Source organism: Oncorhynchus kisutch, unplaced genomic scaffold (genome assembly GCF_002021735.2).
Source record: "Oncorhynchus kisutch isolate 150728-3 unplaced genomic scaffold, Okis_V2 scaffold908, whole genome shotgun sequence".
NCBI lineage: Eukaryota > Metazoa > Chordata > Actinopteri > Salmoniformes > Salmonidae > Oncorhynchus > Oncorhynchus kisutch.
Genome location: NW_022262853.1, coordinates 1 through 11,714, shown reverse-complemented (window position 1 = coordinate 11,714; position 11,714 = coordinate 1). Strand labels below are relative to the sequence as shown.

Sequence of the window (11,714 nt, the reverse complement as noted above, 5' to 3'; positions counted from 1 at the left end):
ACTACAGGAGCAGGTAGGCTTTACTCACAGCGAGGTGTAGAGGGCTGATGGGAGCTCTGACATCAGATTCGTTCAGGATGTCTGTCCCTGAGGTTTCAATTAGTCGAGGAAAGAGAAGAACGGCCAGTTCAGACTTGGAAAAAGAACATCAAGAGTGACGATGCGTCCACGACAAACATGCAGCCACACCTTAAAACCTACTGTTGGGTTCTGAGAATATGAAATATACGAATTCATGTCACTGAGGGAGAGAGCTTAATGTATAACGTTTATATTATGTCCGGATATGTTTTTGTTAGCCATCAGGCATCCTATGGGTGGGATCCTCTGGGATGAGAAGAGACACAGTCTGGTACCAATCACCATGTCAGCCTTGAGTTGGGGAGGAGTGAGCACTTTGGGGTAGCGGTCAGGTCAGATGAAGTGAGGAAGAACAGATATCACTAAGGTTCTGTCTAGCAACAGAGATGCATTGACTGTTTAGATGTGTAGGAGGAGACTCAGCATAGGAGAGAGGATTAAATATCAGTGCTTGTGTGAATATGTTTTTTGTCTAATGCAGCTGTCTTGACCCTCTGGGAAGAATAAACTTGGTTCAAGCATTCATAGTGTCCGTCGAGTTTTTACTCTGAGAATTAGAACCTAACAGTTGGCACTGCGAGCAGGGTTCTCGAACGCTGTTGGATTTGGGTGTATTAGCAGTAGCAATAAAGAGAGGTTGGTTTTATGCCCTGTTGGGGTGGGGAACCATGACAGATTATGTGGAAATAGGAAGACAAGTGTGAATCATTTTGGTAATGTGTGTTATCAACAACAGTGATATTTGAACAGATTGGAGATGACTATCCATAACAATAAAATCCTTCATACAGTGAGGTTAGGTTACCATGCTTGTCCTGCCCCACAGCTGTAGACACAGCCTTCTCCAGGTCCTCAGACACTAGCTGGAGATCCATTATAGGATGTCTGTCACCTCACTGAGCCCCTATTGCAGGTTAGGGGTCACATCCACTTGAATGTCCTTCATATGACGAACCTCCTACAGAGCAAATGAGGAAAACATGATATATTAGGATTTATGTTAGTAGCAATAGAATATGGGAATTTTATCTCAACGCTACCTACAGCTATCATATTTATTTATGTATGTGATCTATGTAAATAAATAAATATATCACAGCTGTAAAACTGTGAAGGACTATAGGTGGAGGCCTACCCATTTCCCAGGAGCATTGTAAAACGTGGATTTGGGTACAGTGTTTATTTCCCCCTAATATCTTTGAAGATTACACCTAAAATAATTAGGCCTACTTCTTTCTACTGCTGATCTGAGACCATTAGGGTTAATCATTACAGATATAAATGCAATATATGGAGTAGAAAAGATTGCCTGCCCACCAACTTGATAAGAATCAACATGTGTTCTACATGGTCTATTTCTATCTGAACGTAACAACTCAATCAAGCTTGTTAATTGATCGTTAAGCCATGTTTGTCAGGTAAACGGTCATTAGTGGCCTATATAAGCCTCATACAGGCCATGGGAAGACATTACCTGTTGATAACACAGACTATTTTCATGATCATGGGAGGTGTGAGAGAATTGCTGCTCGTTGTGATGACTGTGGGGGTTGTCAAAGGTTGGTTCACTAATGTTTAAGGGATTTGTTTGGTAAATATGCTTAACTTTATAAGTTGGGTATTAATATTTGACTGTCTGTATCTTCCGCGTTGGTCATCTTTTATTCTTCACTGCTATTAATATATGTAGCTATTTTGTGTGAACTCAACTTCTGTCAACACTTTCTCCTCAGTTTCTTGTTACCCTGTTGGAAAGTCCCAGAAGCAAGATCAAGTCTCTCTGCAGAGGAGACTTGGAGGTAAGTGTTTCTTTCCACAACCCTTCTAGCTATGTTCTTTGTCACTGTCTATGGTGCTGCTGTGTTTGACACTCATTCAACAGCATAGAGTAACTCAGTCTAAATAATGTTGTCAAACCTTTTGCTTGTGTACCTAAACCTAAATTTTTCAGAGCTGTCATCAAATGACGTCTCCATTGTGCATGCCCTGGCCTTGCTCCGATCCATAGGGTCTGACGCGAAACAAACCAGAGAAGGTACGGCCTGAAACATATACTTTGAAAACTGTTGGCTTCATGTTGCTCAAAATTCGATTAGCAATTTGGCCTAGACCGTGTAGAACAGATGTGTTGCTGTAGAATACCCAACTGTTCCTTTTGTTTTTTCTCAAGAGTATTTAGAGACCAATGAAGTAGAATCCCAAGCTTCTCCAAACCATGGTAGTTCTCCGGCAAATGATGCCCTGTCCTCTGAGGAGAAGCTGAGGCACATGTCCTCTGACGACGCCACCTCTGAAGCTGCCACCGGCCCGTCCTCTGACGACCTCACCTCTGAAGCTGCCACCGGCCCGTCCTCTGACGACGCCACCTCTGAAGCTGCCACCGGCCCGTCCTCTGACGACGCCACCTCTGAAGCTGCCACCGGCCCGTCCTCTGACGACGCCACCTCTGAAGCTGCCACCGGCCCGTCCTCTGACGACGCCACCTCTGAAGCTGCCACCGGCCCGTCCTCTGACGACGCCACCTCTGAAGCTGCCACCGGCCCGTCCTCTGACGACGCCACCTCTGAAGCTGCCACCGGCCCGTCCTCTGACGACGCCACCTCTGAAGCTGCCACCGGCCCGTCCTCTGACGACGCCACCTCTGAAGCTGCCACCGGCCCGTCCTCTGACGACGCCACCTCTGAAGCTGCCACCGGCCCGTCCTCTGACGACGCCACCTCTGAAGCTGCCACCGGCCCGTCCTCTGACGACGCCACCTCTGAAGCTGCCACCGGCCCGTCCTCTGACGACGCCACCTCTGAAGCTGCCACCGGCCCGTCCTCTGACGACGCCACCTCTGAAGCTGCCACCGGCCCGTCCTCTGACGACGCCACCTCTGAAGCTGCCACCGGCCCGTCCTCTGACGACGCCACCTCTGAAGCTGCCACCGGCCCGTCCTCTGACGACGCCACCTCTGAAGCTGCCACCGGCCCGTCCTCTGACGACGCCACCTCTGAAGCTGCCACCGGCCCGTCCTCTGACGACGCCACCTCTGAAGCTGCCACCGGCCCGTCCTCTGACGACGCCACCTCTGAAGCTGCCACCGGCCCGTCCTCTGACGACGCCACCTCTGAAGCTGCCACCGGCCCGTCCTCTGACGACGCCACCTCTGAAGCTGCCACCGGCCCGTCCTCTGACGCGCCACCTCTGAAGCTGCCACCGGCCCGTCCTCTGACGACGCCACCTCTGAAGCTGCCACCGGCCCGTCCTCTGACGACGCCACCTCTGAAGCTGCCACCGGCCCGTCCTCTGACGACGCCACCTCTGACGCTGCCACCGGCCCGTCCTCTGACGACGCCACCTCTGAAGCTGCCACCGGCCCGTCCTCTGACGACGCCACCTCTGAAGCTGCCACCGGCCCGTCCTCTGACGACGCCACCTCTGAAGCTGCCACCGGCCCGTCCTCTGACGACGCCACCTCTGAAGCTGCCACCGGCCCGTCCTCACGCCACCTCTGACGACGCCACCTCTGAAGCTGCCACCGGCCCGTCCGGCGACGACGCCACCTCTGAAGCTGCCACCGGCCCGTCCGGCGACGACGCCACCTCTGAAGCTGCCACCGGCCCGTCCGGCGACGACGCCACCTCTGAAGCTGCCACCGGCCCGTCGGCGACGACGCCACCTCTGAAGCTGCCACCGGCCCGTCCGGCGACGACGCCACCTCTGAAGCTGCCACCGGCCCGTCCGGCGACGACGCCACCTCTGAAGCTGCCACCGGCCCGTCCGGCGACGACGCCACCTCTGAAGCTGCCACCGGCCCGTCCGGCGACGACGCCACCTCTGTAAGCTGCCACCGGCCCGTCCTGCTGACGACGCCACCTCTGAAGCTGCACCGGCCCGTCTGGGCGACGACGGCCACCTCTGGACTGACGACGCCACCTCTGAAGCTGCCACGGCCCGTCTGGCGACGACGCCACCTCTGAAGCTGCCACCGGCCCGTCTGGCGACGACGCCACCTCTGAAGCTGCCACCGGCCCGTCCGGCGACGACGCCACCTCTGAAGCTGCCACCGGCCCGTCCGGCGACGACGCCACCTCTGAAGCTGCCACCGGGCCCGTCCGGCGACGACGCCACCTCTGAAGCTGCCACCGGCCCGTCGGCGACGACGCCACCTCTGAAGCTGCACCGGCCCCGTCGGCGCGACGCCAACCTCTGAAGCTGCCACCGGCCCGTCGGCGACGACGCACCTCTGAGCTGCACCGGCCCGTCCGGCGACGACGCCACCTCTGAAGCTGCCACCGGCCCGTCCGGCGACGACGCCACCTCTGAAGCTGCCACCGGCCCGTCCGGCGACGACGCCACCTCTGAAGCTGCCACCGGCCCGTCCGGCGACGACGCCACCTCTGAAGCTGCCACCCGGCCCGTCCGGCGACGACGCCACCTCTGAAGCTGCCACCGGCCCCGTCCGGCGACGACGCACCTCTGTAAGCTGCCACCGGCCCGTCCTCTGACGACGCCCTGACGCCACGGCCTCTCCTGACGATGCCACCGGCCAGTAGCTGCCACCGGCCACGTCGTCTGAAAGCTGCCACCGGCCCGCTCCTCTGCGACGACGCTCACCTCTGAAGCTGCCACCGGCCCGTCCTGGCGACGACGCCACCTCTGAAGCTGCCACCGGCCCGTCCTGGCGACGACGCCACCTCTGAAGCTGCCACCGGCCCGTCCTGGCGACGACGCCACCTCTGAAGCTGCCACCGGCCCGTCTGGCGACGCCACCTCTGTAGCTGCCACCGGCCCGTCCTCTGACGACGCCACCTCTGAAGCTGCCACCGGCCCGTCCTCTGACGACGCCACCTCTGAAGCTGCCACCGGCCCGTCTGGCGACGACGCCATGGATATCTGACGTGGGACATGCAATAGTTAACGGGTACTCTAGTCCAGTGTGTAACTGCATTTGCTTGTTTTGGCTCAAATAAACATTAACTGTAATACTTGTGTCCTCTGTATTGTTTTGGTGGTTCCTACTTGGAGCTGAGGTCTATGACCTGACTTGAGTAACTGGGGTGATGGCAACATTTATTTTGCATTATATCCATGCGCCAGCAATATTACTCTGACCCCTGTGTTTTAAATTACCATTTGACTTAAGCTACATTTGCTCAGTGTTGGTCCATTTATGCTAGTAGCATCACATGATACCTCACACAGCATTTTGACGCCATTTCCGGTCACAACTTGCAGACTTGTTTACGTGTTGCTGTGTGTTTTGTTGCCTACTTTGCTACATGACAACTTTACGGTTTTTACTTTATAATTACCGTTTATATTTTTGGTTTTTCCCCTCGTGTCAGGGTTGCGTCAATTCGAATCTGGTATCAGGAAAAATATAAAAATGAGGCACCGACGTATGCTATGTATTTTTTATTAGCTAAGCAGTAAGTGGTAAATGCAATTTTCGTATATACGGGCTCTCTGTCCCACCTCGCAGGGCAAAACAGAACTGACTTGTTCCTGACAAAGATATTTAATATACTCTGACAGAAGTAGTTCCTGCTTCCGAGCCGGCCTGTCAGAGTAGAGACTAGGCTGGGTGAGTCTAAACCACGCCCAATCGTTGATTGTTGGCGCAGAGGCTGGTCCCAGCCCTCTAAGCGCTTCAGCGGTCAGTCGTTGTAGATATGCAGTTATCAGGCACCTGGCTCCTGTTATCTAACAAGACTGTTCTCGCAACACTACGTTCTGAATGTGCCCCCCCCAACTCATTGCACAGGTCCGGCCTTCATGTTATGTATTTTTCCATCATGAGAAAGGCCCATGGCCCTGAAACTGTTAACAAGGGTTCAAGTCAGCTATGTTGCATAACACATACATACATCCACACAAGCCAACAGCAGATAATATTAAATCACATATGGTAACGGGCTATAGTGCATAACACAGAATCCTCATACTCCGGACGCTTTATCTGGACATGGTTCGTCAGGACCTCCAACAGCCGAAGCTAAGTAACATTAACATGATGCCTTCTAATTGCAGTCGCTGTACTCATACAGGAGAACGATCGCCTTACGGTGAGGATACAACTGTGCTACAAGCCCAGCTTCAGACGCAATCGTTAGGCAAGGGTAATTTCTGTGTAGGAAAGGATGAAACAGCGTCTGTGCCACCAGTAAGTACAGATAGTAACGTTAGTATAAATCCCCTCGCACGGTCCCCGCAGCCGGACAACTTTCTCACGGTTTCTGGAGGGTAATGCTGTAGGAATGCTCAACCGGTGTCGCTCATTCAGCCGACAAACTTTCAACCGGTTTTCCCCATTAAGCAACGAGTCGGAGTCAGAGGCCGAGCCTTCTCTTGTCTCTACTCCTCCCGTTACGGGGTCTGAGACGCCGAAGCTTCCCACCATTAGCTCTGACAAATTGAAAACTCTCGTCATTGGCGACTCCATTACCCGCAGTATTAGACTTAAAACGAATCATCCAGCGATCATACACTGTTTACCAGGCGGCAGGGCAACCGACGTTAAGGCTAATCTGAAGATGGTGCTGGCTAAAGCTCAAACTGGCGAGTATAGAGATATTGTTATCCACGTCGGCACCAACGATATTAGGATGAAACAGTCAGAGATCACCAAGCGCAACATAGCTTCAGCGTGTAAATCAGCTAGAAAGATGTGTCGGCATTGAGTAATTGTCTCTGGCCCCCTCCCAGTTAGGGGGAGTGATGAGCTCTACAGCAGAGTCTCACAACTCAATCGCTGGATGAAAACTGGTTTCTGCCCCTCCCAAAAGATAGAATTTTGTATATAATTGGCCCTCTTTCTGGGACTCACCCACAAACAGGACCAAGCCTGACCTGCGGAGGAGTGACGGACTCCATCCTAGCTGGAGGGGTGCTCTCATCTTATCTACCAACATAGACAGGGCTCTAACTCCTCTAGCACCACAATGAAATAGGGTGCAGGCCAGGCAGCAGGCTGTTAGCCAGTCTGCCACTAGCACAGTCAGTGTAGTCAGCTCAGCTATCTCCATTGAGACCGTGTCTGTGCCTCGACCTAGGTTGGACAAAACTAAACGTGGCGGTGTTCGCCTTAGCAATCTCACTAGGATAAAGACCTCCTCCATTCCTGTCATTATTGAAAGAGATCATGATACCTCACATCTCAAAATAGGGCTACTTAATGTCATATCCCTTACTTCAAAGGCAATTATAGTCAATGAACTGATCATAATCTTGATGTGATTGGCCTGATTGAAACATGGCTTTAGCCTGATGAATTTACTGTGTTAAATGAGGCCTCACCTCCTGGCTACACTAGTGACCATATCCCTCGTGCATCCCGCGGAGGTGTTGCTAACATTTACGATAGCAAATTGAAATGTACAAACAAACAAAAAAGACGTTTTCATCTTTTGAGCTTCTAGTCATGAAATCTATGTAGCCTACTCAATAACTTTTTTTTAGCTACTGTTTACAGGCCTCCTGGGCCATATACAGCGTTCCTCATTGAGTTCCCTGAATTCCTATCGGACCTTGTAGTCATAGCAGATAATATTCAAATTTTTGGTGACTTTAATATTCACATGAAAAAGTCCACAGACCCACTCCAAAAGGCTTTCATCATCGACTCAGTGGGTTTTGTCCAACATGTCTCTGGACCTACTCACTGTCACAGTCATACTCTGGGCCTAGTTTTGTCCCATGGGATAAATGTTGTGGATCTTAATGTTTTTCCTCATAATCCTGGACTATCGGACCACCATTTTATTACATTTGCAATTGCAACGAATAATCTGCTCAGACCGCAACCAAGGAACATCAAAAGTCGTGCTATAAATTCACAGATGACACAAAGATTCTTTGATGTCCTTCCAGACTCCCTCTGTCTACCCAAGGATGCCAGAGGACAAAAATCAGTTAACCACCTAACTGAGGAACTCAATTTAACCTTGCGCAATACCCTAGATGCAGTTGCAACCCTAAAAACTAAAAACATTTCTCATAAGAAACTAGCTCCCTGGTATACAGAAAATACCCGAGCTCTGAAGCAAGCTTCCAGAAAATTGGAACGGAAATGGCGCCACAACAAACTGGAAGTCTTCCGACTAGCTTGGAAAGACAGTACCGTGCAGTATCGAAGAGCCCTTGCTGCTGCTCGATCATCCTATTTTTCCAACTTAATTGAGGAAAATAAGAACAATCCGAAATTCCTTTTTGATACTGTCGCAAAGCTAACTACAAAGCAGCATTCCCCAAGAGAGGATGGCTTTCACCTCAGCAGTAATAAATTCATGAACTTCTTTGAGGAAAAGATGATTATTAGAAAGCAAATTACGGACTCCTCTTTAAATCTGCGTATTCCTTCAAAGCTCATTTGTCCTGAGTCTGCACAACTCTGCCAGGACCTAGGATCAAGAGAGACACTCAAGTGTTTTAGTACTATATCTCTTGACACAACGATGAAAATTATCATGGCCTCTAAACCTTCAAGATCCATACTGGACCCTATTCCAACTAAACTACTGAAAGAGCTATGTTGAACATAATAAACAGATCTCTATCCACCGGATGTGTACCAAACTCACTAAAAGTGGCAGTAATAAAGCCTCTCTTGAAAAAGCCAAACCTTGACCCAGAAAATATAAAAAACTATCGGCCTATATCGAATCTTCCATTCCTCTCAACATTTTTAGAAAAGGCTGTTGCGCAGCAACTCACTGCCTTCCTGAAGACAAACAATGTATACGAAATGCTTCAGTCTGGTTTTAGACCCCATCATAGCACTGAGACTGCACTTGTGAAGGTGGTAAATGACCTTTTAATGGCATCAGACCGGGGCTCTGCATCTGTTCTCGTGCTCCTAGACCTTAGTGCTGCTTTTGATACCATCGATCACCACATTCTTTTGGAGAGATTGGAAACCCAAATTGGTCCATACGGACAAGTTCTGGCCTGGTTTAGATCTTATCTGTCGGAAAGATATCAGTTTGTCTCTCTGAATTGTTTGTCCTCTGACAAATCAACTGTAAATTTCGATGTTCCTCAAGGTTCTGTTTTTAGGACCACGATTGATTTCACTATATATTTTACCTCTTGGGGATGTCATTCGAAAACATAATGTTAACTTTCACTGCTATGCAGATGACACACAGCTGAACATTTCAATGAAACATGGTGAAGCCCCAAAATTGCCCTCGCTAGAAGCATGTGTTTCAGACATAAGGAAACGTTCTACTTTTAAACTCGGACAAAACAGAGATGCTTGTTCTAGGTCCCAAGAAACAAAGAGATCTTCTGTTGAATCTGACAATTAATCTTAATGGCTGTACAGTCGTCTCAAATAAAACTGCGAAGGCCCTCGGCGTTACTCTGGACCCTGATCTCTCATTTGAAGAACATATCAAGACTGTTTCAAGGACAGCTTTTTTCCATCTACGTAACATTGCAAAAATCAAACTTTCTGTCCAAAAATTATGCCGAAAAATGTAGCCATGCTTTTGTCACTTCTAGGTTAGACTACTGCAATGCACTACTGCTCTACTTTCCGGCTACCCGGATAAAGCACTAAATAAACTTCAGTTAGTGCTAAATAGGATCCTGACTAGAACCCCAAAAATATATCATATTACTCCAGTGCTAGCCTCCCTACACTGGCTTCCTGCCTCTAACCCTATGAACAGGGGCTGAGTTACTGGCTTACTAGGGCTCTTTCATACCGTGCCTAGGAGGGGTGATGTGATCTTCCTGTCTGGGTTGGCGCCCTCCCTTGGGTTGTGCCGTGGCGGAGATCTTTGTGGGCTACACTCGGGCCTTGTCTCAGGATGGTAAGTTGGTGGTTGAAGATATCCCTCTAGTGGTGTGGGGGCTGTGCTTTGGCAAAGTGGGTGGGGTTATATCCTTACTGTTTGGCCCTGTCCGGGGGGTGTCATCGGATGGGGCCACAGTGTCTCCTGACCCCTCCTGTCTCAGCCTCCAGTATTTATGCTGCAGTAGTTTATGTGTCGGGGGGCAAGGGTCAGTTTGTTATATCTGGAGTATTTATCCTGTCCTATCCGGTGTCCTGTGTGAATTTAAGTATGCTCTCTCTAATTTTCTCTTTCTCTCTTTCTTTCTCTCTCTCGGAGGACCTGAGCCCTAGGACCATGCTTCAGGACTACCTGGCATGATGACTCAACTGTTCTGCCTGTGATTATTATTATTTGACCATGCTGGTCATTTATGAACATCTTGGCCATGTTCTGTTATAATCTCCACACGGCACAGCCAGAAGAGGACTGGCCACCCCACATAGCCTGGTTCCACTCTAGGTTTCTTCCTAGGTTTTGGCCTTTCTAGGGAGTTTTTCCTAGCCACCGTGCTTCTACACCTGCATTGCTTGCTGTTTGGGGTTTTAGGCTGGGTTTCTGTACAGCACTTTGAGATATCAGCTGATGTACGAAGGGCTATATAAATACATTTGATGTTATTTTGATTTGACATGATGTGGAATGGGTTCTAGTTCATTTTAACTTGATGGTTGTGTAACTGAGTGTTTGGGGTTGGTACATATGAGGATGTTGCTAGAATCGGGGTATGGTGTCAGTGCTAACTAATATCACGGTTGACAACTTGCATTTCAATTACTCTGCTGGGTGTCTACTAGTCTTCTCTCCTAACTGACTTGGTTTCCTATTAGTGAATGCTTACATGTAAAACCAGCTCTCGTCACTCATACAGGTGCCCCTACTCTCCTAACCTCCCCTCAGTAACTAACGAAGGCACAAAATGATGACATAAATATCACAAAAAAGAATACATTAATGAATCATTTACTTTCTAGAGGCCAAAGGACAGGTAGGTTTAATAATGTAATATGTCCCATCAAAAAGTCCTGTTGTTCACATACCAGCATCCTAAATGGCACTGCTTTTGACCAGAACCCTATGGACCCTGTTCAACAGTAGTGTACTATTCAGTATAGGGTTCCTTTTGGGATGCATTAAATCTTTACAATTACTCATCAGAGCAAATGCTACCATTTTTTATTCCCACAGAGCCTGTGGGAATAAAAAAAGACATGAATGATTTTATAAAAATATTTGTTCATACAGAATGTATGATTTCCCCTCCTCCCACATGGATTACAGACAAGAGGCTAGGTGCGTTCTGACTGTCTTAGTGTGCGGATACACATTGACAATCACTTCTCAGGAAACTTAAATGAAACATCACTCCTTATGTCTTTTCTCAGCACAAACACTCAGCCCAATTTCTACAGTCAAACAGGTTTTGAAAATGCTTCTTCCACATCTTTTGGTCCCTGTCTGTTTTGCTCTCAGTGAAGTGCTACTATCCCCTTGGACTACAGGTTATTGCCGTCATAAGGTGTGCGTCTGTCTGTTGGCCGGACACTTTCTACCGTTTAGGACCTTTGTGGGTAAAGGTAAAGATGGGGTATAGCAGCAGCAGTTCCTCTGAAGTCCAGTATCTGCTGGAAGGGAACCTGGTGGTATGAGAGGATGAGTGTGGGCCTGTTGTGCCTCCCCTATCCCTCCCTCTTCTCTCTCTCTGTCTGAGGGACTCTTAAGGTTCCTGTGCGGACTGTCTCTCGGTTCGTTACCCTCCTGAAGCTGGCTGTTGTGATGTGTACGACACGCTATGTTGCTATGTGTGTA

The 11,714-nt window shown here is 49.5% G+C and overlaps 1 pseudogene; it reads left to right on the top strand.

Annotated features, from left to right (window-relative positions):
• The first annotated feature begins 1,507 nt into the window (after nt 1-1,507).
• On the top strand, nt 1,508-3,899 carry LOC116363062 (polysialoglycoprotein-like; annotated as a pseudogene).
• The last annotated feature ends 7,815 nt before the right edge of the window (nt 3,900-11,714 follow it).